Below are 14281 nucleotides of genomic sequence, written 5' to 3'. Positions count from 1 at the left end.
CTTTTTTTTCCATTTTATTGTTTTGTATTTTTATTTAAGTTGATTTAAATTGAGATTTGAGGAAAAAATAACAGACAAATAAAAAAAGAAAATGTAAATAAAAATGATCAACAATCTTTAAAACTCAAGAAAAGCAGAAAAATCAAAAAAGATATTTTCAATTCCCTTTCGACCACAAGTAACCAAAAAAAAAAACAGAAAAAAAAGCATGAAAACGTAGCATTTTTTCAGGTATAATTTTATTTTAAGGGACACTAAGGATAAGAAAAATGGACACTTTATAAGGACATGAATAAAAATTTAATGTGTAAAATAAAAAAGGACATACTAAAATTTTTCAAAAAAAATCAAAAGGATTAGAGGGAGGCGACAGTGATGGTAATCTTCCTTTATCTTTATAATTTCTTAATAAATTCCTGTAGGTTTAGATTAAATAGTAAATAATATTATTTTAACATTATCTTGAGTATTTCTTCAATTCAACTGAACTATGAAAATTTTTGGAAAAGGCTATAAAAACGTTTCATACAATTAAAAAGGTGCTGAATAGGCGTACTGCTGTAAATTTAATAACGTTGAAAGCAACACAGTCATTATGGGACAGGAGATAATGATTATGTCGGATAGCGGGGCTACGATAAGGGCGCTGAATTCGTTTTCAGTATCCTCCGCGGCAGTATGGGGTTGTCTTGAGAAGCTCAATGAGTTAGGCAGATTCAACCGGGTCATACTGTGTTTGGTACCGGGCCATATGGGCGTGGAAGGAAATGAGGCCACCGATGCGCTTGCAAGGAAGGAGGCAAACACACCTCTTTTTGGGCCGGAGCCATTCTGCGGAATTGAACCACATACTATTCGTTGGGAATTAAAGAAGGAATCAGAAAGAAGGCGGTCGGAGCGTTGGAGAAGTCTTTCGGGGCTTCCCGAAAGGGCTTTGATCATAATCTCCTGGGAGATTATGACCAGAAGCGATTTAAGAAAATTATAGGGATTGGCAAGAATCAGGTAAGAGTCCTCACCGGCATTTTGACGGGTCACTGCAGGCTTAGGGGACACCTCAGTCTGCTGTGCCTGGAAAATGAGAATACTCGCAGATTCTGTGGGGAGTATGGAGGGACCTTGGTGCACCTCCTGGGGCAATGGGTCTCGAGCGTGTGTTGTAGGGCATGTCCCGCACTCGGGTGGGGCGCACAATAAACCCTTTACGTGATCGCAGTGCACTGTTGCCCCCGTTGTACAAATCTACAATCTACGACACAGTCTTTAATAGCTACATATCTTGAAAAAAGCACACACTGTACCAACTCCTTGCGGTCTCTCTATAGGGTAGATTCCAGTATATTCGTAGTAATAGTTATGAAAAAATGAAAAAATGTTAACGCAGTCTTAAATGAATCACCTTGATTAAGCTCCTTTCTTTTCCACGCAAAACTTAGCTATATTACTTTGAAGATAAGTGATTGCTATTGGCGTGGAGTCATCGCTTCTAATACTGAATATTAATTCAGCTTCTCTTCTAATTCTCACCTTACTTCTTTTTAACTTCCTTTTAGATTCCGTACCTATATTTACTTTAAAATGTTATGCTTTTACTCATTTCAATTTTTTGGTTTATGTCATAATATAAATAACCTGTTAACTCTCTGATAGCATATAGACAGAATATTGACAAAAGAACAAGAAATTAATTTCATTTTATAATGCTTATTTTGAGTGTCCTTTTTTAAACAAATATTTTGAGATTGACAATTTTTTGCAATTTTCATTTAGAAAATTATTTATTTTCTTAAAATTTTATTTATTTTCACACTGAGAAAAAATTTATAGTTAAAAAAAAATCTACTAATCTCAGTTTTGATTTTGACAGAAAAAAATGAATACGAGTATGTTAAGCAGATCTTCGGAAAATCGCTTCTATGCCAGGCTGTTCACCCTATGCACGAGTTTTAACTGAGGGTGGATAACAAGAAAGTCTTGTTGCCGTAACTTAGTGAGCGAGTTAACCTCTCCATTTCTCTTTCTAATTTAAGCTATGAACAAGTGTAGCCTGCTATATAAGCCTAGAACGTTTTAGATCAAATTATTTTTGAAATAACTCAATTTTTTTTCTTTCAATTAAACAGTAAAATTCAAATATTCCAAACTAGTAATTTACTTTCAAAATTGAAGGACTTAAAAGGACTTTTATTTTCAGTTTCTCGTATAATATCCTTACTTGTGTAATACAAAAAGGAGCACATAATACACATACAATTCTGTTTGCAAACAAAAAATATAAACATAAAATATGCAATTGAGATATTATGGTAGTAGGATAAAGAAGGAAAAACAAAAACCAAATTATAATAAAAAACGAAAATAAAAAAAAAATAAGGAAAAAAAAAGGATAAATTTTCAAGTGGCCACTAAAATTTTATTTTATTTTGTTTTTTGTGTTCCTTCAATTTTTATATCACCAAAAAGGATAGCAAACTCTTTAAGGGAATATTATCTGTGTATTATGTAGGACTTGAAAAAAAAAGGATAAAATTTGTAAATTGAAAATAAAACGTTTTTCCTTATTTTTTCTTTGCTTTTTCAATGTTTTTCTAATTTTTACCGACTGCATTGCGTACAATACGGGAGGTCGTATGATAAGCCAAAATTTCTGATGTCGAGTTTTCGATGGAAATGCATATCTTCATGGTAGGGAAGCGTAAATGAACTATTATTTAGAAATATGTCAGCCTGTGAGCGTGCCGGTGCGTCTGCCTGTCGGTCTTACGGTTACGTTGGTTGCTCTGTGTCTGCACACCTGTATCTCATGGCTGATTTTACATTTTGGCGCATATAAAGGAAAATAGTCAAGCAATTTCCTTGAAATTTTTTGGAATTATCAAGGTTCGGAAACCAAACTATTGCCTATTTTAAATTTTGGAAATATTAAGGTTCCGAAACCAAACTATGACCGATTTTACATTTTTTATCATATCTGAGGAATTAATTGATGTTGCTGCCGAAATTAACTTCCGAACATTTCAGAGAATTCGAAGAAGAGAACTAAATTTGTAACCAAATTAGAAAAATGCCTTTAAAAAACATTTTTACTAGCTTCTGTAACACTTTCTCTATACTAGACATTAAACATTGTATTCGGATATTTGTTGACCACATCAGATTCTTTTCTTCTGTTTTAGAACTGAAATGGAACTTTTATATAAAATGTTTTTATTTAAACGTAAATTTTGTTCCTATTTTCGAATGTGGGTAAAAAAGAATATTGGTAAAAAGTTAAAAATGTAAAAAATCTCAAAGTATCAAAAGATTTACACAGGTAAAGAGGGTACAAAACAGAAATAGTATAATAAAATGGAAATTATATTCTGTTTTTAGTGTTTTGTATCATGACTTTAAACACACATTTTTTGAACAGATTTGTAACAAAAAAAAAATTTTATGGTATTAGAATGATCAACATCATTGTCATCGTAATCATCATTATTATTACTATTTCAATAATCAATAAGATTTTCATTTGTTTTTTGTAGAATTTTAAATTTTCTATATATAGTCTTTAGCTGTGGTTCCTGTGAGAAAGTAGGATTTAAGCTACTTTTAATGGAATTGCCATAATTGTTTAATGTTCAAATTAAAAGTGAACCAAATAATAGAATATTAATAATTTTGTTAAATCAATATTAGATAATTAAAAAATTTATAAAGACATACTTAAAGCAGAATCAGTGGCATATCGCTTTCTAAAACCGCGCTCTGCGAACGTGTAGTGTGAAGATGATTTTAAATGAAACTCGGCCAATGTATGCGTAAAAATGATTTTGAGGGGCCAAATATTTATATTAAATAAAATAAATTAACTTTTAATTTTGTTTTTTATAAAAATAGCTAACACATCTCACATAACTTCTATCGCAAAATAAAGCAAATGGTTTTTACTTTAAATTTGAGATGCTTTACAAGAATATCGTATATGATCTCATTTGTTAACTTTCAATTTTAGCCTAACGCATTTCAGTTTAGCATAAAGAAATTTAAAATTTGCTATAACCATTTTATTAAAAACCATCGCATTGTTTATTTTTTACCATGAAAAAATTTCTCGAAATTTCTTGAGTGAGCGGTCGGATGAGCTGCTTATTATTGAAAGCCGTATTACCAAAATCTTTTTTTATTTAGAGATTATTATTTGTTTATGCCTTCTTAGTATATACCAAAATATCATCTGTTCCCTGTGACTCTACAGATTTTTTAAAATGAAAATATACGAAATGGAACTTTAAATTATCGTATGTGTATAAACTATTTTTAATTATTAATTATAAATTTTCATTAATACTAAATAATTCCTGTAAATACTAAATAAAATATTAATTCGAAAAATTTTCAAATATTTATAAAATTTAGTCTATACTTTAAGCTTCCAAATTTTTTTCAAACAAAATTTTTTTTTAATTCATTCACACAATAAAATAAAAAACAAGTTTCACATTAATCTCCTATTTAAAAAATTTTTATTTTATACAATTGCATAATTTATAAAGTTCTAAAATTTGAAATATAAATTTAAAGAGTCCTTTTTTACATAATCATCATAACATTTATTATAAAATAGGAAAAAAAAAATAATCTCTGTAAGGTTTTCTATGACTAAAATTTTTTCCATAATTAAAACTACTTTAATCATATTTTTATTCACATTTAAATAAATTTTACATAAATTAAGTTAACTTTGTTTTTTTTTTTTTTCACAAAACCCATACATAGTGTATATACACATGCTCACTATTATGGCTATAAGCCCTAATATGCAAATTACATACATTCAAAAATATTAACATTATCACCATAAAGACAACCAACGCCTTTTTTTTTTAAATGCCTTTGACATTGTATGTACATGTAAAGTTTATTTTGTATGCAAAAGTTGTTGACATAATGTACACATGTATATATGTAAATGTAAAGAGAAAAACTAGAAAAAAAAAAAGATGACTGAAAATTATGTCAAACGCATAACGTATACATACAACATCTCAAAACGTATGGGATGGCAACCATAGCTGCTATCATATTGATTTAAAAAATGAATTTCCGTTCTCATATAGTTTATTGTCCTTTTTAATGTTTGTACAGCCATTTGAAAAAATGAAAAGCGAAAAACTGTTTTTTTTTTTTTCTTTATCTTTTTTTTCTTTTCTTTTTTTTTCTAGCATTCGCTATGCGATGTGCTTTTTTTCGCCTTTTATGTTCTTTACTTGCATTACGAATTGGGAAAAAAAAAATGTTATTTAAATGTTGCAAAAATTACATAGAAACTGGGGAAAAAAATTGCAAACGAAACAGAAATAACGCTCACTGAACTATAGGATTCTGGATTATGTAAAAATATTTTCGAACCTCAGCTAAAGGTAACAAAAAAAGTTAGATAATATATTAGAGACCTGAGCTCTCGAATACATCATGAAGTAAACAAACCAAATTAATCTTTGTTACCGTCTTTAAGCCTCATGGGCCATTGGGAAATCTTCACACTTATCCAGAAATACAAAATTAAGAATATTCAAGAAATGTGTGAAATCAGTTGGTTGTCTGCTGTCTGGCTCCAAAACATGATAAGCAAAAAATAAATACACAAACAAAATACAAGTATTCATAAAAAGAAACCTAAGAATTGTCTGCCGAGTATTCTGGGATACCTAACACAAATTTCTGGGCATTAACGCAACAAGAGCTTATTGCAATAGTAATAAGAAAAAGGAAATATAGATGATGGGGTGATACACTGTGACGGCCACCTGAAACCCTTACAAGGCAGGTATTGAAGAGAAACTCGCGAGGGAGAAGAAGCGTTGGGCGACCCTAGAATAAATGGCAAAGAACAATAAAGAAAGAAACCGCCGCGACCAATAAGAGTGAAACCAAGAAAAGTAAAACAGGAAAAAATAAACCACGTTTAATTTTGTCAATAAAATATTTTTAACAACCTCAAAGCTATTGAATTTAGAGCGATGTATATTGTTCGCAACTCTTTCTCTTAATTAAAAGACCTGAATAATAGTAATTTATATGGGTAGTGTCAGACTTCCGGTGTTCGAGTAATTGTTGCTTAAACATTTCGAGAAAAAAAAATTGAAAGTTTTACTTAAAAAGTTTGCTTATTCTTTTCGATTCAATGGGTTTCAATATTCTCGATTCCTCCTGAAAATATGCAAAATTTTTAATGTTACAAATGGAAAAACAATTTTTACCGTAATATTATTAAAATTGAAAAATCTATATAATAATAATAAAAAAAAAATAAATTTTTACTATCTAAACAAAAAAATTACACTAAACCATTGTTATTATTTGTGATTTTCTAAAATAAAAAAATGAAAACGCACAAAAAAACTATGCTTTCCGTTACAAATTTCCTTTCCTTCCATATATTTCCGTTTTCTATTTAATTTGAATAATTGTGGGATTTAAAGTTTTTTAAAATAAAAACGGGAAACCTTTTAAATCAATTTTTTATTTTTTGTACTATAATAAAGTTGATGTAAAAATATGAAAGGTGTTGAATTATAGACAAAATAATATAAAAAAAGAATAATACAACAAGGATTTATGAAAGTTTTTAAAATAAAACGCGTAATTTGTCGCTACTTTCTCATGTATTAAAGTGTACAGTTTGATATTTCATCAGTTTGCCATCAATCATTTAGTTGTCCATTAGTAAAAAGGGCGGCCAATCGAATTAAAAATAGAGTTAAGGAAAATTTAGAGAAAATTTTAAAAAATATGGTGGAATATTAAAGTGGCTGTTTGGAAAATGTATGGGTTGTTTTTCTAATATTTTGTAAGAAATCATAAAATTTTGATTTATTAGCAAATTGTTGGACTCAATTTCTTAGTTTGATATTAGATAGATCAGGTTAGATAGGTAGATATAGCATGATATCAAACATATTGTATGTCTGTTCATACATGGCTCCTTTCGCAAATCAAAAACTCGAAATTGGTATGGTTGGGTATAGAGGCATATAAAAATCACTACGAAGCTTATCGGAACTATCTGACATAATCCCAAATTTGATTTAATTCTAAGGAATTGGCACTTTTATTTCATATTTTAGTAAGTTAATCACACACGCAATAATATGCATATAGTTTTACGTAATAAATTGTGTATTAGAAAGAGGTGAAGCAAATTCATGCACAAAATCAGAAACCAAAGTATTAAAATTTGATTATTAATTGCTGAATTATTTACCCATCAGAATCAATATATTGAAACTCCAGTAATTTGTTAAGGTCCATTTAAAATTAGAACTAAACATACCCAGTCTTAAAAAAGATCTAATCATGCCAGTTTTTTGACTATATTATGGCTTGATTTCGAATTTCATTTAAAGAATTTTGAATTTGAATTTTTTAAAAAACAAATTGGAAAAGATGTTTAAGAAAAGATTGTTAAATTATTAACAATAATTTTGTAAAATTTTCGCAAAATTAATTTAATGTGTTTTTAAACATTATTTTTTTTTTTTTGGTTGCGCCTATAAAGTAATAAATTTAAAAAAATAAATAAATTTTACTGCATTAACACTATAAAATATTCTTTTGTGTTTTTTATATACAAATGTACTTACACTATTTTAAAGCCTGAATAACAATTGCCCTATAAAAATAAAATAAAAAATTTTTTTAAATAAATTTTCCCTTAAATTAAGGCAATTTACTCAATTTCTTTTTTCATTTTCATTTTGTTGTTATTATTTTCCACCATTTTTCAAATAATTACGGATAATTATTGTAAATTTTACTCTTAAACAAATATGAAACTTTAATCTAAGAGTACATATACAATAGTATGTGTGTATGTTTATAAACGTGTTTGTATTTGTGACTTTATATTTTAGTTGTTCCATTTTAACCAAGTTTATTAGTCGAGTACACCCATTTTTTTATTAGCTTTGATTTAGGCCAATCTTCTTTTTTATTTTACTTTATTTTTTTTTTTAGCTTCTTTTAAACGCTAATATAATTAATTAAAAAAAAAAAAAATAAAAAATTAAAAATTAATTTTTTTCTTTTAGTTGTTCTTTTATTCATTTTATCCTTTTTCGGTAGGTGTACAATCAAATATTTTTTTTTCTGCTCCTTTAACCGCTTCAGGATAGTTATACGAAATTATTATTAAAGACCAAGAAAAAGCTAGCAAAAAAAAAAAATTCTCTTATTTCAGCGAAGTAGAAATTTTCATTTAAAATCATGAAAATCTATGTGTGTTCGTTCGTATGTGATCATAAATGTATGTATAAAGAGAAAATGTCCGGTTATAACCTTTAAACTGTCAACTTTCACCACAAAACAAAAAAAAAACAGAAAAAAACACACAAGAAAAAACGGAAATAATAAATTTTACTTTTGTTTTTTTCTTCTCTTTTTCACTTTCTCTTTTAACCATTTATTATAAAAGATTTTTATTCCATAAATCCATTGTTCATTTTAAATTACAGTAATGTAATGGGAAGATTAAACATTGAGAGAGAAATTAAAACCTCTCCAGAGAGACTTTTAACTCTCTCCAATGAGGTTAATTGATGGATCCGTAATGACTGAAATCGATATGACATATAAAGTACAACTGTTGTACAAAACTACTGAACCCATTTAGAGGCGATCTGCTTAACACAAAAGATTAACAAACTAGATTAACGCAAAAGCTGTTGCCTAATTCGCTTTGACGACCGCACCACAAATTTGAAGTTAAAAAACCACAAACTTCAAATATATTATACACTGCTTTTGTTTATGAGGGACTGCATGGAATGTTCTAATTTACATATTTTATTCATAAAGTGAATGGAAAATTCACATGAATACTTTGGAAATTTTCTTCTTGGAAATACATTTTGTTCTGAAAAATCCCTGAATTAGTTAACAAGACACTGTATTACTAAAACTTTAGTTGTCAATATTATCCGAATTTGAATTATGATGATTTGCTTTTAAAGATTTTCGGAAAAAGTGCCTTGTCTTTCGGAATCATATAAGTCTAAACCTTAAATTTATAGTTCTTGCATAATATTTTTGAAAATTTTGCCAACATTTTACAGATTATCTTTTACACACCAATGCTGTTGTAGACTAACGTATGTGCAGAAGAAAATCACATAAACATCACTTTAATATTATCTTCCTAATTTTCAAATTATCAAGACATCACTGTATATCAACTGAAATACGTTATTATGTTGAAAATATATTATATAAGTATAAAGGTAATGGAATATTTTATTTAACATATTAACACCATATTAACGCGAATAGGTCTTATACACATAACATATTCAATTAGATAAAAAGGTTTTGATAAAAATTCATATAGGTTCATACTAACATACATGCTCATATAGAACATAATTTTTATATTCATACATTGTAATTTATGTTGGTGATGATGTCTTATAATATACACAATGTGGATTTCTATGGGTTTGTACCATATTATACAATAGAATTAACTTGCCTATTTTTATTTCCGAAATCCATTTATACACCAAAAAACAAAAAACGAAAAGGGTAGAAAAACAATCATATTATGTGTCTGTGTATTATTCGAATAAAAAGAATAGAGTCAAAATGTTAAAAGAATAAAGAGATGTGTGACCCTTTTTCCTTTTTTAGTTCTGTTAACTTGCACTCTCTGTAATATTATTATAATATCTAACAGCAATTTAAAAAATTATTAAATCATCCACGTTATTATTGTCTTTATAGTAAAATCCCATCACTTTAAGTTCGACTTTGAATATTCAAAATTGAGAATTAATGGGAAAATTGCTTTCAAAAATTCGATTACTTTATTGCTTGAAATAGCATTCTATCTGGAAAATATAATCTTTTGAGAAAATATCATATCAGGAAAATTAAGTTCTTAATTGTTGTTAATTGATGGTAATAGTTGCTTGTTCGATTAAGATATGGAAACACCCTTAGTTTGAAAATAGATTATAAAAACTGAATAATCCTTTTAAAATTTAACCTTCTACATCTTTGGACTAAAATGTATTATATTAAAATTTGCAGTTCATTTAAAAGACGCAATATGTTCCTCTTAATGCCTTAAAATTCCTCTTAATAAGTGATCAAAACGGTCTTGCAAATAATAATTTTTTACAATTAATAATTTTGAATCATTTTAAAATACTTAACTGTAGACTTCTCAAATCCAAAAACGTATGTCATTTGAAAAATTGTAGAGGAGCAATATACACCTATTTAATTACAAATAAAATACCATTATAACCATAAAATATTTTTAATAAAACTCTTTTTGCATAATCTTTAGTAGCGCCTATCGAATAATATTCACTCGTTTGAATAATGCATATTGCATGTCTACAATATTCTGTATATTATGTATAAATATGTGCTTTGATATAGAATACAAGGATAACTAAAATTTTTAACTAATATTTGGTTTTTAAACAACAAAAAAACTTTGTAGAAAAATTATAAAACATCTGGTCCTTATTGTCTAATAAATAGAGATGCAATATTTTCTCTTACAAACTAGAATAAAATGAAAAAAAAATAAACATTTTACAATCCCAAAATATTAGAGGCCTAAACAAATAAATAGAATTGTTTTGAGAATAACTGAAATGCAAATATTAAGTTTTAAGGATATTTTGTGTATACCTACACAGAAAAATGTTAATTCTGAATAATACTTAATTTGTGTTTTTCGTTTATGATGCTCAAAGAAAATGTTTGTTTGTAACGCTAAAAAACGTGCATATAATACAGAAACGATTGTATAAATTCATTGAGTTGACTACATAGAAACCTTAGAGAAACTATTCTGTCACTTATATGACACCTAACAGAAGAAACCAAGTCGCTAGTGATCGTAGTTTTAAGGTTTTGTTCGATGTCTGTGGTCGTTGTTTATATTAATCTACTCTTTTTACTACAAAAGCGAAAACATTTGAACTTAAAAGAAAAAAATCATAGAAATCTCTTCAAGTATATCGTAGCGTGCAGCTACTTTGGATGCTAACGGAATTTGTCATCAGATGCCGGATCTTTATGGACAGAACCGTGATATATTTATTGCCATCCTAACTAACCTACAATACAATCAACATATTTTGTATAAATTCTACATAGATGAGATTAAATGGAGTAATAAGGAACCGCTACCTCGCAAGTGGTGCTATTGTGTCTTCTCTTCCGCCATTCATACCTAAAGCGGCCCCTCGAGACATATCCTTCTGATAAATTCGATTGTGTTGTTTCGGTGTAAGTTCTACTTATTTCATACAATATGGGGGTTTATTTCAAATCAAAGTTGATAAACGCCACTTCCAGCTGTTACCCTGGAGGCAGTTTGTCAAACTATTTCCATCTTCTCGTTTCGCATAAATATAAAATAAATCGTTCCTAGAATTGTAACTTTTGTGATCGAAAATTGAATTTTGTAGGTATATGTGCAATTGCAATTCAATATATCATCAAAAACAATATAAATATTTATAAAGGATTATCTTTCGCACAACTTTATTTAATTTTATAGTTGAAATAAAAGAAAACAACAAAAGGTTCACTGCTCTTTTTGACATTTCTACATTTTTATAATTTTTGTAATTCACCCGGAATTTTTTGTTAAACAAATAAAAAATATTTTTCCATATGAATTAATCATATTAGCGGAAATATTTAATTTCAATTCGGAGTAAAATTCAAAAATCTTCAATTTTTTTCGCATTAATGATTTTTTCATTTACAATTGAATAAATAATATACTTTTATTGTAATTGACGGAACAAAGCATATGGGGATAATTTCAATTGGAAAAATTAAAATCTAGCTACATTTCCATAGTAATTAAAATTTAAGATATTTCTGGTTATATTAGAAAAAGACGCACGTGCATGAATTCGTTTATTTTTCTGTTTTCGAAAAAAAAACAATAGGATAAATATGCACTACATTGAATTAAGCTGCAGCATAAGAGCTTGAAATTTAATGTAGGGTAAACTTTTGTTAATATTGTAAATTGATTGAAAAACATCATGAAAGTAAACTGAGGGCGCTATACTAATTTTGAAAGAGTTTGAGAATAAATTAATTATAAATTTTAGAAATATTCAAGAATTGCCGACATTCAAAAGTGAGCCAATTACATTATTATAAATAATTATGTAATTAGTATTATATTATTAAAATTTTAAAATAATTTAAAAATTTTATACCTGAATCTTACTTTCGTTTATTTTGTTAGTTTTAGGTGCTATAAGAAGAGCAAAATAGACTGGGGTTGGTTGGTTGGTTGACGTAGGTGGTGTAAAAGTTCCACCGCATTTTAATTAGCACAAATGTGCCATTTTGCTACCACTACCCCATGAACACCAGGCCGTCATTGAGCGTACAACTGCAGGTGCCCTATAAGTCTCCAGGGGTATTTTCTTGAGAAATCTATATAAATCGCCGATACTAATCTTCGATATCTCATGCTCTGCCCCACGTGACCAATCTGATCCTGCACAGAGCAGACCACTAGCAGAGATAGTGAAAAATGGTTCCCTTCTTGTTCATTTCCCATCAGCTGCGTATTTTAGCTGATATTTGGTGATAATGGTACACAATTTGTGTGGCTGTTCTGAAAGAATTAACAAGGTTTCCGTGAAATTTTTAAGTATCAGCCAAATGTTATATGTAGAATCTATAACATTGTGGTAATTTAAATTTTTGAAAGAAAATTTTCAAATTTTCGAGTAATATTTTTGCCTGCGAAACTAACAAGAATCGCTTGCATACATATATTAAGCATATTAAAATCCATAGCTAATATAATAATAATGTAATTATTTATTGGAAACTCAGAAACGAGAACTATCATAGAAAGCAACAATAAAAAAATATCCTTTTCAAATTAGTTATAATTGTGTTTCCCTTAATGAGAGCCACTCCATTAAATAAAGTATTTTGGGAATTTTCAATTTTTTTTCAATTCCATCTCATTAAATAATAATAAAATTTTTTATTTTATAATTTTACAATTATTCCGATGAGAACTAAATTGTTAAATCTTTTTTATCCAACAACCAAAATAACAAACCAATCAATTTTGAATTGAAAGCAAATTATACATACTTATATACTTGTACAGTAATTTTATTAAAAATTTTTTACTTACATTAAAGGGCTAGAAAAAAAAAATTAACTGTTGAAATAAATGAAAATTGATTTTTTTTTTCATTTTAATATTTCTAGTTTTTTTTTATTAAAAAACAAAGTCCCATAGGTTTCACTTTATGAAAATAATAAAAAAAGAAAGAAAACGCCACATTATATTTAATAATTCCCAAGTATTTATTATTAAATAATTATTATTATAATAAACAGGATGCCGGAAAATCATGTTAAAAATGTTAATGAATAAAATACAATAAATTTTGAATGTATGTGTGAATGAATGAAAATATTTAAATGTTATTTAATTTTACAATGAATATTAATTTAATAATTAAAATTCAGTAATTATAATATACAGCCCTATTTATATGTGAGGTATAAAAGTTAGAACACCCGCCCGTATTGTATAAAATAGAAATGTTTAAAAATTATTTTTAATACTGCTTTTTTAGTTTAATGTTAACAAGCCATTTTAGTGAATATTAAATATTTTAGCAATTAAATATTGTTATATAGAAAACAAATCAGAATTCGGTTAGTCTTTCCGGCTGGTATGAAAAAATTTAATAAAAATAGCAACAGCTTAATATTATTAAATAAAATAAAATATTAATAAATAAAATAATTTTTGAATATTTAATTGCGCAAACTAGATTGTAGATTAGAGATTACTGAAGAGAGATATAGGCAAAATCACCGTAGGTCAGCCATGCCGTAGTCAGTTATTGTAACACTCCTATATTCCAATTACACCACCCCTGCCCAAGTGAATACCTATGGAGATATCCCACATTAAGTTGGACGTGAGGTCTGCAACACTAAGAAAGCACCTGCAACTAAATCACCTGAACCTCCTGATGGCCAGAACAGAACAGTCACACAAAATATGTATGGCTATCTCCTCATGGTCTCGGCAGAATCTACACAAAAAGAAGCCCGATTAAATTCATACAGTTATTCAATATCTGAATAATGTTAAAGTAAAAAGCTAAATTTAATACACAATCGATTTAATATTATTTTTATATAACGATAACAAAGGGTTAAGAACACTATTTATGAAACAATTTTCAAATGAACACTATAATGTATATTT

The sequence above is a fragment of the Condylostylus longicornis genome, unplaced genomic scaffold (genome assembly GCF_029603195.1).
Source record: "Condylostylus longicornis isolate FDR11 unplaced genomic scaffold, ASM2960319v2 ptg000107l, whole genome shotgun sequence".
Taxonomy (NCBI): Eukaryota; Metazoa; Arthropoda; class Insecta; order Diptera; family Dolichopodidae; genus Condylostylus; species Condylostylus longicornis.
Note: the sequence above shows the minus strand (reverse complement) of the source record.